This window comes from Mytilus galloprovincialis, chromosome 14, assembly GCF_965363235.1.
Source record: "Mytilus galloprovincialis chromosome 14, xbMytGall1.hap1.1, whole genome shotgun sequence".
Lineage (NCBI taxonomy): Eukaryota > Metazoa > Mollusca > Bivalvia > Mytilida > Mytilidae > Mytilus > Mytilus galloprovincialis.
Window position 1 is genome coordinate 47,837,730 of NC_134851.1, and position 21,334 is coordinate 47,859,063.

Below are 21,334 nucleotides of genomic sequence, written 5' to 3' on the forward strand. Positions count from 1 at the left end.
TGTTGCGAGACTTTAGCCCCTAATTATAGAAATACCTTCAACCACAATTGAAAGCTTATTAAGAGAGAAACAAAATATATATAGTTGATAAGTTCCGCAACGCATATTAGAAGAGTAACGAAGGACCTAAACATCGAAATACGCTTGAACATAAAAAAATAGTTTATTTTGAATAATGGAAAGGACTGGTGCAAGTCATTAGCCCTTAATCAAGGCAAAATTAATACACGAAATTAAAGCTTATTGATAGAGGAATCAATTGATAAAATTTAGAAGGGAAATGGGAAATGTGTCAAAGCGACAACAACCCGACCATAGAGCAGACAACAGCCGAAATCCACCAATGGGTCTTCATTGGAGTGGGAAACTCCCTTACCCGTAGGCGTCCTCCAGCTGGCCTCTTTAAACATATGTATACTAGTACAGTGATAATGGACGTCATACAAAACTCCGAATTATACACAAGAAACTAAAATAAAAAATCATACAAGACTAACAAAGGCCAGAGGCTCCTGACTTGAGACGGGCGCAAAATGGCGGCGGGGTTAAACATGTTTATGAAATCTCAAACCTCCCCCTATACCTCTAGCCAATGTAGAAAAGTTAACTCATAAAAATACGCACATTAAAATTCAGTTCAAGAGAAGTCCGAGTCCGATGTCAGAAGATGAAACAAAAGAAAATAAATAAAATGACAATAATACATAAATAACAGCAGACTACTAGCAGTTAACTTACATGCCAGCTCCGCACCTCAATTAAACTGATAAAAAGATTATGTTTTCATCATATAAATATCAGGCATTAATGATATGTGTCGTAATGACCATTAGAGGGGTTACGGAGGACCTAATGTCCAAAATACTCGTGAAAATTAAAAAATAGCCAATCTTGAATAATGAAATGGATATTTTGAATAATGGAATGGACTGGTGCGACCATTTAGTCCCTTTTTATAGATATACATTATACTTCATTCGAAAGCTTATTAAGAGATGAACAAAAGGTATATAGTCGATATTTTCAGCAACGCATATTAGAGGAGTAACGAAGGAACTAAACATCGGAATACGCTTGAACATTAAGAAATAGCTTATTTTGAATAACGGTATGGACTGCTGAAAGCCGTTAGCCCCTAATCTTGGCAAAATTAATACACGGAATTAAAGCTTATTGATAGAGGAATTAATTTAGTTTAAAGATAGATAGATAGATAGTTTATTCTCATAAAACCATGCAAGTACAAAGGTTACAGAAAAGTTAAAAAAATAGTATACATAAAAATAAAAAATGCATTAAAAATGCATAAAATTCAAAATTTCGGATGAGATAACATATAAAAGAATATATATATAGACTTGTATATATATAACGATATGTGCCGTACTGACCATTAGAGTGGTGACGGAGTACCTAAATGCCAAAATACGCGTGAAAATGTAGAAATAGCCAATTTTGAATAATGAAATGGATATTTTGAATAATGGAATGGACTGTTGCGAGACTTTAGCCCTTTATTATAGAAATACCTTCAATCACAATCGAAAGCTTATTAAGAGAGAAACAAAATATATATAGTTGATAAGTTCCGCAACGCATATTAGAAGAGTAACGAAGGACCTAAACATCGAAATACGCTTGAACATAAAAAAAATAGTTTATTTTGAATAATGGAAAGGACTGCTGCAAGTCATTAGCCCTTAATCAAGGCAAAATTAATACACGAAATTAAAGCTTATTGATAGAGGAATCAATTGATAAAATTTAGAAGGGAAATGGGAAATGTGTCAAAGCGACAACAACCCGACCATAGAGCAGACAACAGCCGAAATCCACCAATGGGTCTTCATTGGAGCGAGAAACTCCCTTACCCGTAGGCGTCCTCCAGCTAGCCCCTTTAAACATATGTATACTAGTACAGTGATAATGGACGTCATATAAAACTCCGAATTATACACAAGAAACTAAGACAAAAATCATACAAGACTAACAAAGGCCAGAGGCTCCTGACTTGAGACAGGCGCAAAATTGCGGCAGGGTTAAACATGTTTATGAGATCTCAACCCTCCCCCTATACCTCTAGCTAATGTAGAAAAGTTAACGCATAAAAATACGCACATTAAAATTCAGTTCAAGAGAAGTCCGAGTCCGATGTCAGAAGATGAAACAAAAGAAAATAAATAAAATGACAATAATACATAAATAACAGCAGACTACTAGCAGTTAACTGACATGTCAGCTCCGCACCTCAATTAAACTGATAAAAAGATTATGTTTTCATCATATAAATATCAGGCATTAATGATCTGTGTCGTAATGACCATTAGAGGGGTTACGGAGGACCTAATGTCCAAAATACGCGTGAAAATTAAGAAATAGCCAATCTTGAATAATGAAATGGATATTTTGAATAATGGAATGGACTGGTGCGACCATTTAGTCCCTACTTATAGATATACATTATACTTCATTCGAAAGCTTATTAAGAGATGAACAAAAGGTATATAGTCGATATTTTCAGCAACGCATATTAGAGGAGTAACGAAGGAACTAAACATCGAAATACGCTTGAACATGAAGAAATAGCTTATTTTGAATAACGGTATGGACTGCTGAAAACCGTTAGCCCCTAATCTTGGCAAAATTAATACACGGAATTAAAACTTATTGATAGAGGAATTAATTTAGTTTAAACGATATGTGCCGTACTGACCATTAGAGTGGTTACTGAGTACCTAAATGCCAAAATACGCGTGAAAATGTAGAAATCGCCAATTTTGAATAATGAAATGGATATTTTGAATAATGGAATGAATGGACTGTTGCAAGACTTTAGCCCCTAATTATAGAAATACCTTCAACCACAATCGAAAGCTTATTAAGAGAGAAACAAAACATATATAGTTGATAAGTTCCGCAACGCATATTAGAAGAGTAACGAAGGACCTAAACATCGAAATACGCTTGAACATAAAAAAATAGTTTATTTTGAATAATGGAAAGGACTGCTGCAAGTCATTAGCCCTTAATCAAGGCAAAATTAATACACGAAATTAATGCTTATTGATAGAGGAATCAATTGATAAAATTTAGAAAGGAAATGGGAAATGTGTCAAAGCGACAACAACCCGACCATAGAGCAGACAACAGCCGAAATCCACCAATGGGTCTCCATTGGAGCGAGAAACTCCCGTACCCGTAGGCGTCCTCCAGCTGGCCCTTTTAAACATATGTATACTAGTACAGTGATAATGGACGTCATACAAAACTCCGAATTATACACAAGAAACTAAAATAAAAAATCATACAAGACTAACAAAGGCCAGAGGCTCCTGACTTGAGACAGGCGCAAAATTGCGGCGGGGTTAAACATGTTTATGAGATCTCAACCCTCCCCCTATACCTCTAGCCAATGTAGAAAAGTTAACTCATAAAAATACGCACATTAAAATTCAGTTCAAGTGAAGTCCGAGTCCGATGTCAGAAGATGAAACAAAAGAAAATAAATAAAATGACAATAATACATAAATAACAGCAGACTACTAGCAGTTCACTGACATGCCAGCTCCGCACCTAAATTAAACTGATAAAAAGATTATGTTTTCATCATATAAATATCAGGCATTAATGATATGTGTCGTAATGACCATTAGAGGGGTTACGGAGGACCTAATGTCCAAAATACGCGTGAAAATTAAGAAATAGCCAATCTTGAATAATGAAATGGATATTTTGAATAATGGAATGGACTGGTGCGACCATTTAGTCCCTACTTATAGATATACATTATACTTCATTTGAAAGCTTATTAAGAGATGAACAAAAGGTATATAGTCGATATTATCAGCAACGCATATTAGAGGAGTAACGAAGGAACTAAACATCGGAATACGCTTGAACATGAAGAAATAGCTTATTTTGAATAACGGTATGGACTGCTGAAAACCGTTAGCCCCTAATCTTGGCAAAATTAATACACGGAATTAAAACTTATTGATAGAGGAATTAATTTAGTTTAAACTATATGTTCCGTACTGACAATTAGAGTGGTTTCGGAGCACCTAAATGCCAAAATACGCGTGAAAATGTAGAAATCGCCAATTTTGAAAAATGAAATGGATTTTTTGAATAATGAAATGGACTGTTGCGAGACTTTAGCCCCTAATTATAGAAATACCTTCAACCACAATCGAAAGCGTATTAAGAGAGAAACAAAATATATATAGTTGATAAGTTCCGCAACGCATATTAGAAGAGTAACGAAGGACCTAAACATCGAAATACGCTTGAACATGAAAAAATAGTTTATTTTGAAAAATGGAAAGGACTGGTGCAAGCCATTAGCCCTTAATCAAGTCAAAATTTATACACCAAATTAAAGCTTATTGGTAGAGGAATAAGCGGAGTATAAACGATATGTGCGACAATGGCCATAAAAAATCAAGAAATAGCCAATTTTGAATACGAAATGGATATTGATTTATGCAATGGACTGCTGCCACCCTTTAGCCCTTAATTATAGATATACCTTATACCTCATTCGAAAGCTTATTAAGAGAGGAAAGAAAAATATATAGTCGATATGTTTTGCAACACATATTAGAGGAGTAACGAAGGATCTCAACATCGAAATACGCTTGAACATTAAGAAATAGCTTATTTTGAATAATGAAATGAATTGCTGCAAGCCCTCAGTCTGTAATCAATGCAACAAGTATACACCAAATTAAAGCTTATTGATAAAACAATTAACTGATTATAAACGATATGTTCTGCAACGCATATTAGAGGAGTAACGAAGGAACTAAACATCGGAATACGCTTGAACATGAAGAAATAGCTTATTTTGAATAACGGAATGGACTGCTGCAAGCCGTTAGCCCCTTATCAAGGAAAAATTAATGCAACAAATTAAAGCTTTTTGATAGAGGAATAACATGAGTATCAATGATATGTGCCGTAATGACCATTAGAGGGGTTACGGAGAACCTAATGTCCAAAATACGCGTGAAAATTAAGAAATAGCCAATCTTGAATTATGAAATGGATATTTTGAATAATGGAATGGACTGTTGCGAGACTTTGGTCCCTAATCATAGATATACATTATACTCAATTCGAAAACCTATTAGGAGATGAACAAAAGGTATATAGTCGATATTTTCAGCAACGCATATTAGAGGAGTAACGAAGGAATTAAACAGCGAAATACGCTTGAACATTAAAAAATAGCTTATTTTGAATAACGGAATGGACTGCTGAAAGCCGTTTGCCCCTCATTTCGGCAAAATTGATACACGGAATTAAATCTTATTGATAGAGGAATTAATTTAGTTTAAACTGTATGTGCCGTACTGACAATTAGAGTGGTTACGGAGTACCTAAATGACAAAATACGCGTGAAAATGTAGAAATCGCCAATTTGAATAATGAAATGGATATTTTGAATTATGGAATGGACTGTTGCAAGACTTTAGTCCCTAATTATAGAAATACCTTCAACCACATTCGAAAGCTTATAAAGAGAGAAACAAAATATATACAGTTGATGAGTTCCGCAACGCATATTAGAAGAGTAACGAAGGACCTAAACATCGAAATACGCTTGAACATAAAAAAAAATTAGCTTTTTTTGAATAACGGAATGGACTGTTGCAAGCCGTTAGCCTATAATCAAGGCAAAATAAATACACCAAATGAGAACTTATTGGTAATGGAATAAACTGAGTATAAACGATATGTGCAGCATTGACTATTAAAGGGGTTGTGGGGGACCTAAATGCTAAAATACGCCTGAAAATTAAGACAAATAAGAAATTTTAAATAACAAAATGAATGATTGCAATAATGGAACGGACTGGTGCGATCTTTTAGCTCTAATTATAGATATACATTATATCTCATTCGAAAGCTTTTTAGCAGAGGAACAAAAGGTATACAGTCGATATATTCCGTATCGCATATTCGAGGAATAAAGAAGGAACTTTACCTCGAAATACGCTTGAACATTGAGAAATAGCTTATTTAGAATAACGGAATAGATTGCTATAAGCCGTCAGAGCCTATTCAAGGCAAAAAAAAATACCCCAAATTAAAGATAATTGATAATTGAATAAACTGAGGATAAACGATATGTGCAGCAATGACCATTACAGGGGTTATGGAGGACCTAAATGCCAAAATATGCTTGAAAACTAAGAATTAGCGAATTTTGTATAATGAATGGATATTTTAAATAATGAAATACACTGCTGCGACCATTTAGTACCTTATGATAGATATACCTTATTTCTCATTCGAAAGCTTATTAAGAGAGGAAAAAAAAAATATATAGTGGATATGTTCTGCAACGTATATAAGAGGAATAACGAAGAACCTTAAAACGGCAAAATACGTTTGAACATTAAGAAATAGCTTATTTTGAATAATGGAATGGACTGCTGCAAGCCGTTAGCCCCTTATCAAGGCAAAGTTAATACACAAAATTAAAGCTTATTGATAGAGGAATAAATTTAGTTTAAACAATATGTGCTGTAATGACCATTACAGAGGTTACGGAGGACCTAATTTCAAAAATACGCGTGAAAATTAAGAAATAGCCAATCTTGATTAACGAAATGGATATTTTGAATAATGGAATGGACTGGTGCAACCCTTTAGTCCCTTATTATAGATATACATTATACTTCATTCAAAAGCTTATGAATAGATGAAAAAAAATATATAGTAGATATGTTCAGTAACGCATATTAGAGGAGTAACGAAGGAATTAAACATCGAAATACGCTTGAACATTAAGAAATAGCTTATTTTGAATAACGGAATGAACTGCTGCAAGCCGTTAGTCCCTAATGTAGGCAAAACTAATACACTAAATTAAAGCTTATTGATAGATGAATAATTTTAGTTGAAACGATATGTGCCGTACTGACCATAAGGGGTTACGGAGTACCTAAATGCCAAAATACGCGTGAAAATTTAGAAATAGCCAATTTTGAATAATAAAATGAATATTTTGAATAATAGAATGGACTGTTGCGAGACTTTAGCCCCTAATTATAGATATACCTTCAACCTCATTCGAAAGCTTATTAAGAGAGAAACAAAATATATATAGTTGATAAGTTCCGCCGCATTTTAGAAGAGTAACGAAGGACCTAAACATCGAAATACACTTGATTTATGGAATGGACTGCTGCCACCATTTAGCCCATAATTATTGATATACCTTTTACCTCATTTGAAAGCTTATTAAGAGAGGAAAACAAGATAAATAGTCGATATGTTCAGCAACACATATTAGAGGAGTAATGAAGGATCTAAACATCGAAATACGCTCGAACATTAAGAAATAGCTTATTTTAAATAATGAAATGGACTGATGCAAGGCCTAGGCCTTTAATCAAGGCAAACTGTATACAAATTAAAGCTTATTGATAGAGGAATAAACTGAGGATAAACGATATGTTCTGCAACGCATATTAGAGGAGTACAGAAGGAACAAAATATCGAAATACGTTTGAACATTAAGAAATAGCTTATTTTGAATAACGGAATGGATTGTTGCAAGCCGTTTGCCCCTAATCAAGACAAAATTAATACACCAAATGAGAGCTTATTGGTAATGGAATAAACTGAGTATAAACGATATGTGCAGCATTGACTATTAGAGGGGTTACGGAGGACCTAAATGCCAAAATACGCGTGAAAATTAAGAAAAATAAGAAATTTTGAATAATGAAATGAATAATTTGAAAAATGGAATGAACTGCTGCGACCTTTTAGCTCTAATTATAGATATACCCTATATCTCATTCGAAAGCTTTTTAACAGAGGAACAAAAGGTATACAGTCGATATATTCCGCAACGCATATAAGAGGAATCCTGAAATTACTCCCAACACTTGAAACTTTAGTTATAAAATCAAAATCATTGTCTCTAATTTCACAAAATCGACATCGTTGAAACACGGACAGCGAAGAGGACCCCAAAATGAACTGGTTTGGAAACAGAAATGTTCATATTACTGCTTGCTCAACGTGGAATTGGGGTAACAGGACAAGTACAAAAAAGCAAATATTTATTTGTATGTACCTGTTATTTGTACAATAGTTGGCTAATTGCAGGATTCATTTTTATACCCCACGCAACGAAGTTGCGGAGGGTATAATGTTTTTGACCCGTCCGTCCGTCCGTCAGTCCATCAGTCCGTCCGTCAGTCCTGTTTCTTGTCATCGCAACTCCTCTCAAACCAAACAACAGAATGTCATGAAACCTTTTTAGATGAAAAGGACATATTATGTAGTTGTGCATATCGTCAGGAAATTACGATTCAATTTTTTTCTAGGAGTTACGCCCCATTGAACTTATTTGCTTCAATGTACTACTGCAACAGTTTGTCATCGCAACTCCTCTAAAACTACACTACAGAATTTCATGAAACCTTTTTAGATAATAAGGACATACTATTAGATGTGCATATCGTCAGGAAATTACGATTCAATTTTTTTTCTAGGAGTTACGCCCCTTTGAACTTATTTACTTAAATGTACTACTGCAACAGTTTGTCATCGCAATTCCTCTGAAACTACACAACAGAATTTCATGAAACCTTTTTAGATAATAAGTACATACTATGTAGATGTGCATATCGACAGGAAATTGTGATTCAATTTTTTTTATAGGAGTTAGGCCTCTTTGAATTTTTTTGCTTTAAGGTACTACTTCAACAATTTGTCATCTCAACTCCTCTGAAACCACACAACAAAATTTCATGAAACTTTGTAGATAATAAGGACATACTACGTAGATGTGCATATTGACAGGAAATTACGATTCATTTTTTTTCTAGGAGTTAGGCCCTTTGAACTTATTTGTTTCAATGTACTTCTGCAACAGTTTGTCATCTCAACTCCTCTGAAACCACACAACAGTATTTCATGAAATTTTGTAGATAATAAGGACATACTACATTGTGACACAACAGCCGACAGTTTATTTTTGTGTTGATTTAGATGTAAATGTGAAAATAAAAGAAGATAAAAGATAGACGTTTTGCTATATAATATTTTGATATGAGCGTCACTGATGAGTCTTATGTAGACGAAACGCGCGTCTGGCGTACAAAATTATAATCCTGGTACCTTTGATAACTATTGCTACATTTTTGTTGATAAACAAACGCCACTCCGTCAATCACGCTCGTCGTTGGGAGATGTCCGACGTGGAGCGATTTTGCTTTTTATAATTATAATCTCATCCGTTAATTCACTGACCAATTCAGATTCACAATCACTGTCATATGACGATTCCGTAGTTGAATCGGGAATGTCATTGTACACACGAGTTGTCGGACTAAACTGGTCACCCGCTGATTGATACTTCGGCACACGATAACAGTGAAACAACAGCAGGGGTCCAGTTTATTCTCGGACTTTATCGTTGCTAAATAACTAACGGAAGTCTTCGGGAGCATTCGAATCAAATATATAGGGCCTCTAATGGGAATCCAGCAATCGAAATCCATTGACCTTGTTGTGTTGCACGACTTCTTAATCCGGTAAAAGGCTTTCAAACTATTATTTAATTAAACAGTTTAGCTACAGAATGGCAGTTTCGATTTTGTGGCCGTAATTATTTGAGTAAGGTTCATTTAATTGATCTGAGGGAAAGTTCCTTTCTTGTCATTATCGGCGATGGGGGTAACTGACCAGTTTAACGTTTCTTTACGAAAAAATCACTTTATACATACACACAGACATGCTAATTAGTTTGTAATAACAACTCACAAGTTCATTAAACCTCAAATACCTTCGTGGATACTCTGCCACCCTGTGTTTGTTTAATTAAATCATGCAAATAATTAATTATATTTTATTGTTTTGATTGGTATTGATCGATTTTGACAGGTAATTTTTAGATACAAATTTACTAACGAGCCTTCAAAAAGCGTTCGGAATTCGGTGTTGACAGGGTTCGGTTTTTTCAGGTTAGATTAACGTTAATTAATAGGGAAATTGTGTGGGACTTTGAAAATTGTTCAGTTTAAACTGAAATTCGGTTTTATCAGGGTTCGGTTTACCCAGGTTTCACTGTATGTAGATGTGCATATTGACAGGAAATTATTAGTCATTATTTTTTCTTATACAATTTTGTTTTCTTACACTTATTCAATTTCTCCAGTGACAATGTGGGGACGTGGGGTATGTGAGCGTGCTCACTAAGGTTCTTTAATTTTATATGCTAAGACTTCATAAAGTTATCCTTAAAGTGAAAATGTCCTTAAGACCTTAGTAGTACTCCTAAAGTTGGGACCACCATTAGGACATCTCTTAAAATAAGATCGTTTCAATAACATGGCTAAGAGCAAAAAAATCTCCTACGATGGTCTTGGGACATGTCTTAGTCCTAAGACACCTTCGATGACACGACCCCAGGTCACTACAATTTAATTTATTTATCTACAATGTACGCTTGCGTTAAACAATGGAAATTAACACTGTATATTATAATTCTGTTGACTGGTAAAGAAGAATTTTACAAGCCTGTCGAAAGAAATTGTACAAGCCAATTCCGTAGAAATTATTGTATAGCGTGAAGATTGTATGTTTTTCTTGTATATGTTTCGACATTTTACAGATCGTTTTCAAAACTCCATTTCATTACTCTGTAATATTTTCCACTGAACATACACAAAACACTTTTAAGGATAATTATATAAAAACCGCGCCCAATAGTCAATAGTGTCATGGTTTTGATTCCAAAATATGTAGTCATACTTGAATGCAAATGTTTTAGCTCACCTGACACCAGGGCTAGGTGAATAATTCTCATCATTTGTCGTGCGTTAACTTTTACAAACATAAAAGAAAATGTGGTATGATTGCCATGCAATGAGACAACTCTCCACAAGAAACCAAAATGACACTGAAATTAACAACTTTAGGTCACCGTACGGCCTTCAACAATTAGCAAAGCCCATAACGCATAGTCAGCTAAGAAAGGCACCAAAATGACAATGTAAAAAAATGAAACACTTAAACAAAAGACACCGGTACGTCTAAACACCGCTCAGGACGTCCTGAGTGCACGCAGGACATACAAACTGCACTCAGGACATGAAATATATGTTTTAGTGTGTTGTGAAGGTATGCATTCGATAGATAATATAACTCTTCATCTAATAATTTTTGTTTTGATAAAATCATTTTAACATTTTAACATTTAAGGAGTTATCGAAGTTTTCATCGGCCGTTTTTGTGAAATATGTCAGGCATGACCTAGGATTATATATATTGAATACCAATTATCAGGTTTATTTTGCCTAGCCAGTCAAGGTCGTTAAAAATTTCCATTTGTTGTTGTTTATTAGGTCATTTGGTCTTTGATAGTTAGGAGTTATTAGTGATGGTACTAACCGCATACAAGTAAACTTGGCAAACAAACAAAATAAGATGTCTTTTGAAATATCAAAAAACAATGAAGATATATTGTTTTAGAAAAAACCCGCTAAATAAACATTTTTCGTTTTGTTTGTAATAATTGAAGACAGTCGAGAAATATGAGAAATCTACATATATAGTTTGGAAATTTTAATTCAATAGACCACTTTCGAGTTCATCCGTCACCGGAAAAAAACTCGTCAATTATACGCGCCTTTATGACGTCATTTACCAGATAGAGGGGATCGCCTGTATCCCTGCACTATTAACGTTCATCAAGCGTCTTAGTGATCGTCATTATGCAGGATAAACTAGAAATAATGCTTGTTATATAGGTACTTAATAACAATTCCGAATGACAGTAGTGCTGATTGTCAATTTTGAGAATTCAATTTGCCGAATAATTCGTACAATATAGAAGTATAGTTTTCCAACCACTCGTTCAATATTGGAATGGAAGTGACGACGCCCCTTAACGCACAAATGACGTTCACTAAAACTAGAGTTTTTGACGGAAATGCATCGAACTCGAAAGTTGTCTATTCATTTAATTTCATTAACTTAATAGAAACAAAACATATCGTTATTTAATATTTTATTTGTATGGATTTTCGTACACTATATTTTATTTCAATTTCGTGCGATGAAAATCTTAGTTTTATTCTTGCTTCAAAAATTAGGAATTTTTATTATTAGATGTATTAACGACTAACTTCTTTCGATGACAGAAACCAACCCGCGTCAGCATACACTCCAAAATTCATTTTTGATGGGGGAGTGTTATGACGACAAACGCTCGAGAGCTGTAACCGAGGTGTTGAATAATGGACATTCATTTAACTGTCTCACGACTTTGGTACTGATTATGCTACCTGTCATCGTTATTACTACGTCAGAAACTCGTAGACTAGTACGCCATCATCGTTGTTACCGGGCTATCAAGCTAACCAACCTGGGCCTGAAAGTAGCCGTTGTGAAGTACAAAAGAAACATCAAAAGAGTAAACAAACCAAAAATAACTCAGCATAACCAAGATGGCCGCGCACCAAAATAGCGGCCTTCAACCTGTTGCTGATTACCAAGGATTTGTATAGTAAGTCTTACTATACAAATCCTTGTGATACCAACTGCAGAAAATATCTAAAGCTCACCAATTGCCCGCGGGATGTATATCCAGTCAATGTCGTTAAACACTTCCATCATCATCATGCTAAACCACGTACAACAAGATCAAAGCCACAAACATGATAAGCAGAAAAAAAGCATTATTATAGTCCATTTGCCAATTCCCGACCCTGTAATTAGATACCTTTTTTTAGTTGTCTCCATTATGAGGGACATTCATTTTTTTTTATTACAATGGAGAGCTAGCAGGAACAGCAAATTTACCTGTGCGTAATCATAGATTTTGAAATCTTTTAATTACATTAATTTGTTGTTTAGATACATACTTACGACATCAGAAATTATTGTTAAAAACTTCCAAGTGCTCCACGAAACCTCTTTCTAAATTATTAACATCTATTTTATCAGCAATCAAAGATGGGCTTTAAAGTTATTGTGAAACTGCCTATTCTAGAGGTGGCGTGAATCAGATGTGGATACTTAAAAATTCCAAAGATCTTTTAGAGTACATACAATCTAACTCTCTTTCATCTTGTAACAGTGTTAAAACATTTGACTTTTCTACTCTTTACACAAGTATTCCACATTCCAAACTAAAAGACGAAAGAGTTGGTATTACTTTGCTTCATAAAAAAGAATGGCCAACGTAGATACAAGTATCTTGTCTTAGGGAGGGATAAATCATACTTTGTAAAGAATCACTCTGATTCAGACAAAAAATTCTCTGAAACCTATATTATCAAGATGCTTGATTTCTTGATTGACAACATATTTGTAACGTTTGGATTACGTGTTTTTCAACAGACTGTCGGCATCCCAATGGGAACAAACTGTGTCCCTCTACTTGCCGACTTGTTTCTTTATTATTATGAAGCTGACTTCATGCAGGAACTTCTTAGGAAGAAAGATAAGAAGTTAGCAATATCCTTTAACTCTACTTTCCGCTATAAAGATGACGTTCTTTCACTAAACAATTCAAAATTTGGTGACTATGTGGAACGCATCTATCCCATCGAATTGGAGATAAAGGATACTACAGATACAGTTAAGTCGGCTTCATATCTTGACTTACATCTAGAAATTGACAATGAGGGTCGGTTGAAAACAAAACTTTACGACAAAAGAGATGATTTCAGCTTTCCAATTGTGAACTTTCCATTTCTAAGTAGCAACATTCCAGCAGCACCTGCATACGGGGTATATATCTCCCAATTGAAACGATATTCCCGTGCTTGCATTTCCTATCATGATTTTCTTGATAGAGGGTTACTGCTCACAAGGAAGCTATTAAACCAAGAGTTCCAAATGGTGAAGTTGAAATCATCCCTACGTAAATTTTATGGACGCCATCACGAGTTGGTTGACCGTTATGGAATAACCCTTTCATGAATGTGACCTACCGAATTAGACTATTTACCGGATTTGTAATCACATAAGCAACACAACGGGTGCCACATGTGGAGCAGGATCTGCTTACCCTTCCGGAGCACCTGAGATCACCCCTAGTTTTTGGTGGGGTTCGTGTTGTTTATTCTTTAGTTTTCTATGTTGTGTCATGTGTACTATTGTTTTTCTGTTTGTCTTTTTCACTTTTAGCCATGGCGTTGTCAGTTTGTTTTAGATTTATGAGTTTGACTGTCCCTTTGGTATCTTTCGTCCCTCTTGTTGTTTAGATAAATACTTACGACATCAGAATTATTTTTCATACAAAATTAGTTTAACCGCCGATACATCATTTTCAATCCATTATACTTTGCATTGGCAAAAGCCAAATTGTCCGGTATGGAACCAGTCTCAGATTAACAAAGGGAAGTAATTTGTTTAAAAAGTTTGTAATAACAGAATCAAATCGGACCAAACATTTTGCCTTATTTTGCATTAGAAATGCACAGAAGACTAAGTTGATGATATACATGCATTGGTTTAAGAATGGGATAAACATTACTTTTAACGAGTGACTCACTTTAAATATTGGTTTTATCGTGCAAAAAAACAAAAAAGAAGACAATTTTCATTCCAAATGTAATTAAGATTAATTGTATCGATGTATACCACCAGGACCAGTGCATCTATCCATTTTCAATGATTTTAATCTGAGGAATCTGCTCTAATTTCTGCATGATGACATTTTCAACCTTTCAAGCAACTGTGAAGTGCTGCAATATATTTTTAAGCAGCACATAAACAGTTATTAGAGAGGTACTTTCAGCTGAAACGAGAAAATATATTAGTTTTGAAAAAACACTTTATACACTAAATAAAACATTTCAGTATCTCTTTTTATAATTTTTTTTTTGTGTTATAATATTTTTTTTGAATTTTACATTTGTTAGAGATACATGAAGTACCGGTACCTTATCCCGGCCTCGTGTTTCTTGTTTGTACACCTGATTTCTCTCACAGTCTATTAAAAAATAAACAGGGACTAAATTTAAAGTCAGTCCGGAGTTTTAAAAAAAAAATATGTGTTCCAGGGTTCACGTTCCCCTTTTCTTGCCCACTCTTCATGTTCTTTGTATGTACTTCATGTCCAGGTAAATGAAATGTGAGGTGAATATCAACTAAGGTGTGATCAAGTATAAAAAATCAAATGACACTCTCTCTAAAAGAACAGATATTATGAAACCATATAACATTTTAGTTCCAGGAAAATATCTTAAGAAGGTGGAAATAAAATTATGTTATGTTTGTTCCAAAGAACTTATTACCATTCAAAGACTTGTTCCAGGGGGAACAAGTATTATGGGAACAACAATCATGTTCACACCACTATGAGAATAAAAAGTTTTCTGGCTTTTGGCTTCAGTTGGAAAAGTTTTAAGATCTGTCATACACTAGATGTGTAAAAGTTAAATGCATTTTGTGTTTCAGAAAGATAATTTCTACAGGGGCGGATTCAGCCATATACATTATTAGATAAAGAACTTGTGTTATGATGAATCTTGAAAAATAAGTGATGAAAACTGCATTAATATGACCTCAATTGGAGATATAACCCAGAGCCCAGAGGTGGATTTAAGGGGGAGCAGGGTGTTATTTCTGAACAATTGGTGGAATATAAAGGGAACACAGACGGATCAACCCATTTGAAAAAGGGGTTCCTAACCCAGGACAAAAAGGGGGGATTATATAGGGAACACAAAATCTTACCGCTTTTGAATCCGCCACTGTGGAATCACTGAAGAATGACTAGAGAGGGCCCCTACTTTATGAAAATTTCTAGATCCGCCCGGGTCTGTGATAAATTTAAATCTAAATAAGCTATTGTTATTTATTACATTAAGTAGGTCAACAGCTCATCTAGCTAATAAATATATTGTTGTGCCTTTTTATGTATATGGCTCGTTGTAGATTAACATCTAAGAAATAGTTAAATTCATGTTTATGATTTGTGTCATTATTGTTTCATTATTGTAACAATTATAAAAATTATTGTAATAACGTATTTAAGCACGTGAGATTCATTGCTATAAAAAAATAAACAGCTTACGCCCGACGTCTTGTGTGGAAGTTTTATGCAATAACCATAAATAGTTTCTGAGGAAGTTTTAAACAATAACCATTTATTGTTTTTGAGACACGGCGGGACATGTGAACCCCCCCCCCTTTCCCACCCTGTTTTATTTTACAAATATCACTAAAATAAAATTTTGAATCAAACCAAAAAGTATACAGATCTTTAAATTAGTATAACAAAGAAGTGTGTACAGTTTCAAGCAATAATCATAAATTGTTTTTGAGCTACGGCGCGACATGTAAAAAAAACCCTCCCCTTTTTAACAAAATACTCAATAACTCAAAAATAAAATTTTGAGTCATCACCAAAAAGTATACAGATCTTTAGATTAATATAACAAAGAAGTGTGTAAAGTTTTAAGCAATAATCATAAATCGTTTTTGAGATACGGTGCGACATGTAAAAAAACCCTCCCCCTTTTAACAAAATACTCAAAAACTCAAAAAAGAAATTTTGAATCATCACCAAAAAGTATACAGATATTAAGATTAATATAACTAAGAAGTGTGTAAAGTTTTAAGCAATAATCAAGAAACGTTTTTGAGATACGGTGCGACATGTGAAAAAAAGCACACCCCTGTTTTAGTTACAAAGTGCCGTAACTCAAAAAGTTTAAATCTTATTTTCACCAAAAAGTATACAGATCATTTGACCATCATAAGAAACAACTATATTAAGTTTCATGAAATTTGGATAAGTCGTTCTCAAGTTACGGTGCGACATGTTTACGCCGGACAGACGGACAGACGGACGGACAGACGGACGGACACCAGACATTTGTATACCATAATACGTCCCGTCAAAATTTTGACGGGCGTATAAAAAAACCTTTTAACGAGGCGTATATCGGTTTATTAAATATATCTTTTTAAACTAAGAAAGTTGGTTTTACTTAATTTAAACAAAACATTAAGGTATCTTACACTTTATCTATTTCATAAATAAAAAGCAATATATATATAATTATATATCGTTACAGTTTATGTATAGAGGGGAAATGCATACTTAAACCCCGTGCCTACTTTGGTGTTTGTACACCTGATTTCTCTAATATGACCTCAATTGGAGATATAACCCAGAGCCCAGAGGTAGATTTAAGGGGGTGCAGGGAACTATTTCTGAAAAATTGGTTGAATATAAAGGAAACACAGGCGGATCAAGCCATTTTAAAAAGGGGTTCCTAACCCAGGACAAAAAAGGGGGGATTATATAGGGAACACACAATCTTACCGCTTTTGAATCCGCCACTGTGGAATCACTGAATAATGACTAGAGAGGGCCCCTACTTTATGAAAATTTCTAGATCCGCCAGGGTCTGTGATAAATTTAAATCTAAATAAGCTATTGTTATTTATTACGTTAAGTAGGTCAACAGCTCATCTAGCTAATAAATATATTGTTGTGCCTTTTTATGTATATGGCTCTGATCTGGTTGTAGATTAACATCTAAGAAATAGTTAAATTCATGTTTATGATTTGTGTCATTATTGTTTCATTATTGTAACAACTATAAAAATCATTGTAATAACGTATTTAATCACGTGAGATTCATTGCTATAAAAAAAAAACTTTTAACGAGGCGTATATCGGTTTATTAAATATATCTTTTTAAACTAAGAAAGTTGGTTTTACTTAATTTAAACAAAAAATTAAGGTATCTTACACTTTATCTATTTCATAAATAAAAAGCAATACATATATAAAAATATATCGTTACAGTTTATGTATAGAGGGAAATGCATACTTAAACCCCGTGCCTACTTTGGTGTTTGTACACCTGATTTCTCTAATATGACCTCAATTGGAGATATAACCCAGAGCCCAGAGGTAGATTTAAGGGGGCGCAGGGTTCTATTTCTGAAAAGTGGTTAAATATTAAGGGAACACAGGCGGATCAAACCATTTTAAAAAGGGGTTCCCAACCCAGGACAAAAAAGGGGGGATTATATAGGGAACACAAAATCTTACCGCTTTTGAATCCGCCACTGTGGAATCATTGAAAGTTGACTAGAGAGGGCCCCTACTTTATGAAAATTTCTAGATCCGCCAGGGTCTGTGATAAATTTAAATGTAAATAAGCTATTGTTATTTATTACGTTAAGTAGGTCAAGAGCTCATCTAGCCAAAAATAACAACTAAATGCATTTAATACCTATCTATTATATCTATTATACTGACAATAAACAAATAATACAAATAAAATCCTATTTGGAATTTTCATACCTTGATAAACTCGTAATATAGTGTAAATCTCAAAATATATAACTTCCATTTTCTACAGACTGTACATGATATCAAATGTCCTTCACATTACATGTGACGTATTTAATCACGTGAGATTCATTGCTAGAAAAGAAAACCCTTTTAACGAGGCGTATATATCGGTTTATTAAATATATCTTTTTAACTAAGAAAGTTGGCTTTATATAATTTAACCAAAAATTAAGGTATTTTACACTTTATCTATTTCATAAATAAAAAGCAATATATATATCAGTTTAAATGAGAAATATATGATTAAAGACCGTGCACTCTTAAGTTATATGTTTGAAGCAAGCGCATAAGTCATCATATATACGTCTTGAAATTTCGAAGTGTCGGCATTTCACGAAAATAAACGCAATTGAGCTAATTTTTGGTGCATGTGGAAGATAATGTAAAAGCCTTTAAGATAAATACCGTAATTCAATGAACAAATAAGTTTTTCATAGAGAAATATATCGCTACAGTTTAAGTATGCAGGGAAATGCATAGTTAAACCCCGTGCCTACTTTGGTGGTCATTTTTACGCACGAAATGCTGACTTTTACGCCAATAATTGATATATATATATATATATATATATATATATACAATTCGTCTAAACATCAACCCAACAATATATATATACAATTCGTCTAAACATCAACCCAACAATGTTAGATCTGTAAATTTGCTTTCGCAAAATTTTTGTTCTTCCCTCACCGGGATTCGAACCCATGCTAGTGATATATCGTGACACCAAATCGCCTGCACTGTAGCCGTCCCGCTAGACCACACGACCACCTGGGCTTCACAATATAAAGTTTTTGGTGACCGTGTGTTACCTTTCCTCGTCAGTTTTAATCTAGCGTCGAACTACAGTACATGATATATAAGGCATGGAGATGTTATTGTTACAGATCAGCTCAATTATCTATAGTAAAGGATACGACAAATTAATATAAGATACAGTCACAGAAAATAATTATATTTATAAGTACGTCTTAGTCAGTGACAACTCTACAATTAACAGATTTATCCATCGGATCACCAGCAATGATGGGGATACATTTCTGTGTACATTATGTATATACAACTCGTCTAAACATCAACCCAACAATGTTAGATTTGCAAATTTGCTTTCGCAAATTTTTTGTTCTTCTCTCACCGGGAATCGAACCCATGCTACTGAAATATCGTGACACCAAATTGCCTGCACTGTAGCTGTCCCGTTAGAACACACGACCACCTGGGCTTCACAATAATCAAGCTTTCGGTGGCCGTGTGTTACCTTTTCTCGTCAGTTTTAATCTAGCGTCGCACTACAGTACATGATATATAAAGCATGGAGATGTTATTGTTACAGATCAGCTCAATTATCTATAGTAAAGGATCTGACAAATTAATGTAAGATACAGTCACAGAAGTCTGAGTCAGTATATATATAATTAGGTCGTCTTGAATTCAGTGTTGAGAGTGGGTTTATTTTAGATTCAAATTTGCATTTTAATGCAACATCGTTTGTAACGTTCATTTTGATTAGATAGCGTGATCAATTTTCATGTCATCAATTCACAATTGATGCTATGAAATATGCGCGCAAGCGCAGACGACGTATGACATATTTCAAATGTATGATTTGACGTTGTTTTCTGTCAGTTTCATTAGAATGGAGATAGCAATATTGTATTTTAGGCTTCGATGTTCAGTTGGTGATTTGGTGGTCGCCATTACCCGTTTACTGTCTAACGCATCGCCAGTAAGCTTAATTTGCGACCATCAAATCACCAATTGTTTCCGTTGGAGCTAAAAATACAATACAGTTATCGCCTAATTTCTATGTCACAAATTCTAAACGTTTGGTCGAAGTTTTTACCAAATGAATAAAAAACCAACAAGAGACCATGACTCATATCCTACACCATTATGCTGATACCAAGTCCTTAAGAATGTACTTAGGTGATCTAAGGTAAAATTAAATAAATCAAGAATTCAAAGTTGATAATTTAAGCTGGAAGAGTAGTAGTTAAGGGTCAGATAAGCTACAAATATTGATAGGTCATGGAGCTCCTTTTCGATATATTTGATTTATAATATATGGCGGGAAAGGCTGAATCGGACTTTTACCTTATATTTGCATCGGTATTACATTTATTATTTGGGTCTCAAATCAAAAGAAAGAAAATCAAGCATCTGCTTAAATCTTGTCAAATGACCTTTTATCAGCTGTTATGTTAAGAGATAAATAGGTGTTATGGGGCAAAATATTTTACCTTGTATCGTATGGAAAAACACGAAGTCCGATCACACTACCACGAGACCAACGTAGCGATGAAATTTTATAAGTACACGAAAGGGTTTAATTATTCTGATATGGTTTTATAGTCTGCACTCATAATTACAATTTGGTTGCTGAAAACCTGCTGCAAATCAAAAAGACACTGTGTTTTTATCAAGGTTTGAATAGGTCTGTTTTGTTATTCGCATTATTTCAGGGACAGCTGACAAATATGTTAATGCATAGGACCTAGATACCACAGTGGCGATTCCATTTTATAGAGTACAAGAAAAAATTCTGATATGGTTTAACAGTCTGCACTCGTTATTAAAATTTGCAAGCTGTGTTCTTATCAAAATTTGAAAATATCTGTCTTAATATCAGCTATATTTCAGGGACGGATCAAAGCTGACAAATATTCACTGTGGCATTAGAACGAGGGGAATTTATTTACAGTTTCCAACATACGTATGCCTTTGGCCACGATATATAGTCCTAAAATACTAGTACAATACGACATGACAGCTCTTTAAAATAATATAATTTTGATTTTTGGTGTTTTAACGGCACTTTTAAGCAACACATTTAGGCTATTTCGTGGCGGCCAGTTTTTTTTATTGGTGGAGGAAGCCGGAGTGCCCGGAGAAAACCACCGACCTTCGATAGGAAAACTGACAAACCTAGTCAATTAAGATTGGAGTCGAGTGCACGAGCGAGGTTCGAACTCACAT

The 21,334-nt window shown here is 34.2% G+C and overlaps 1 protein-coding gene and 1 long non-coding RNA gene across 2 annotated transcripts in view; both read right to left on the minus strand.

Moving 5' to 3' along the window:
- The window catches only part of LOC143059828 (uncharacterized), a 196,805-nt gene that overhangs the window by 174,355 nt on the left and 1,116 nt on the right, over window positions 1-21,334 (minus strand). The gene's annotated exons all lie outside the window — the stretch shown is intronic.
- Window positions 14,527-18,854, minus strand: LOC143059215 (uncharacterized). Its single transcript, XR_012973434.1, has 2 exons — window positions 18,308-18,854; window positions 14,527-14,776 (listed from the first exon to the last, which is right to left on the minus strand). It is a non-coding gene; the product is annotated as an uncharacterized LOC143059215 (long non-coding RNA).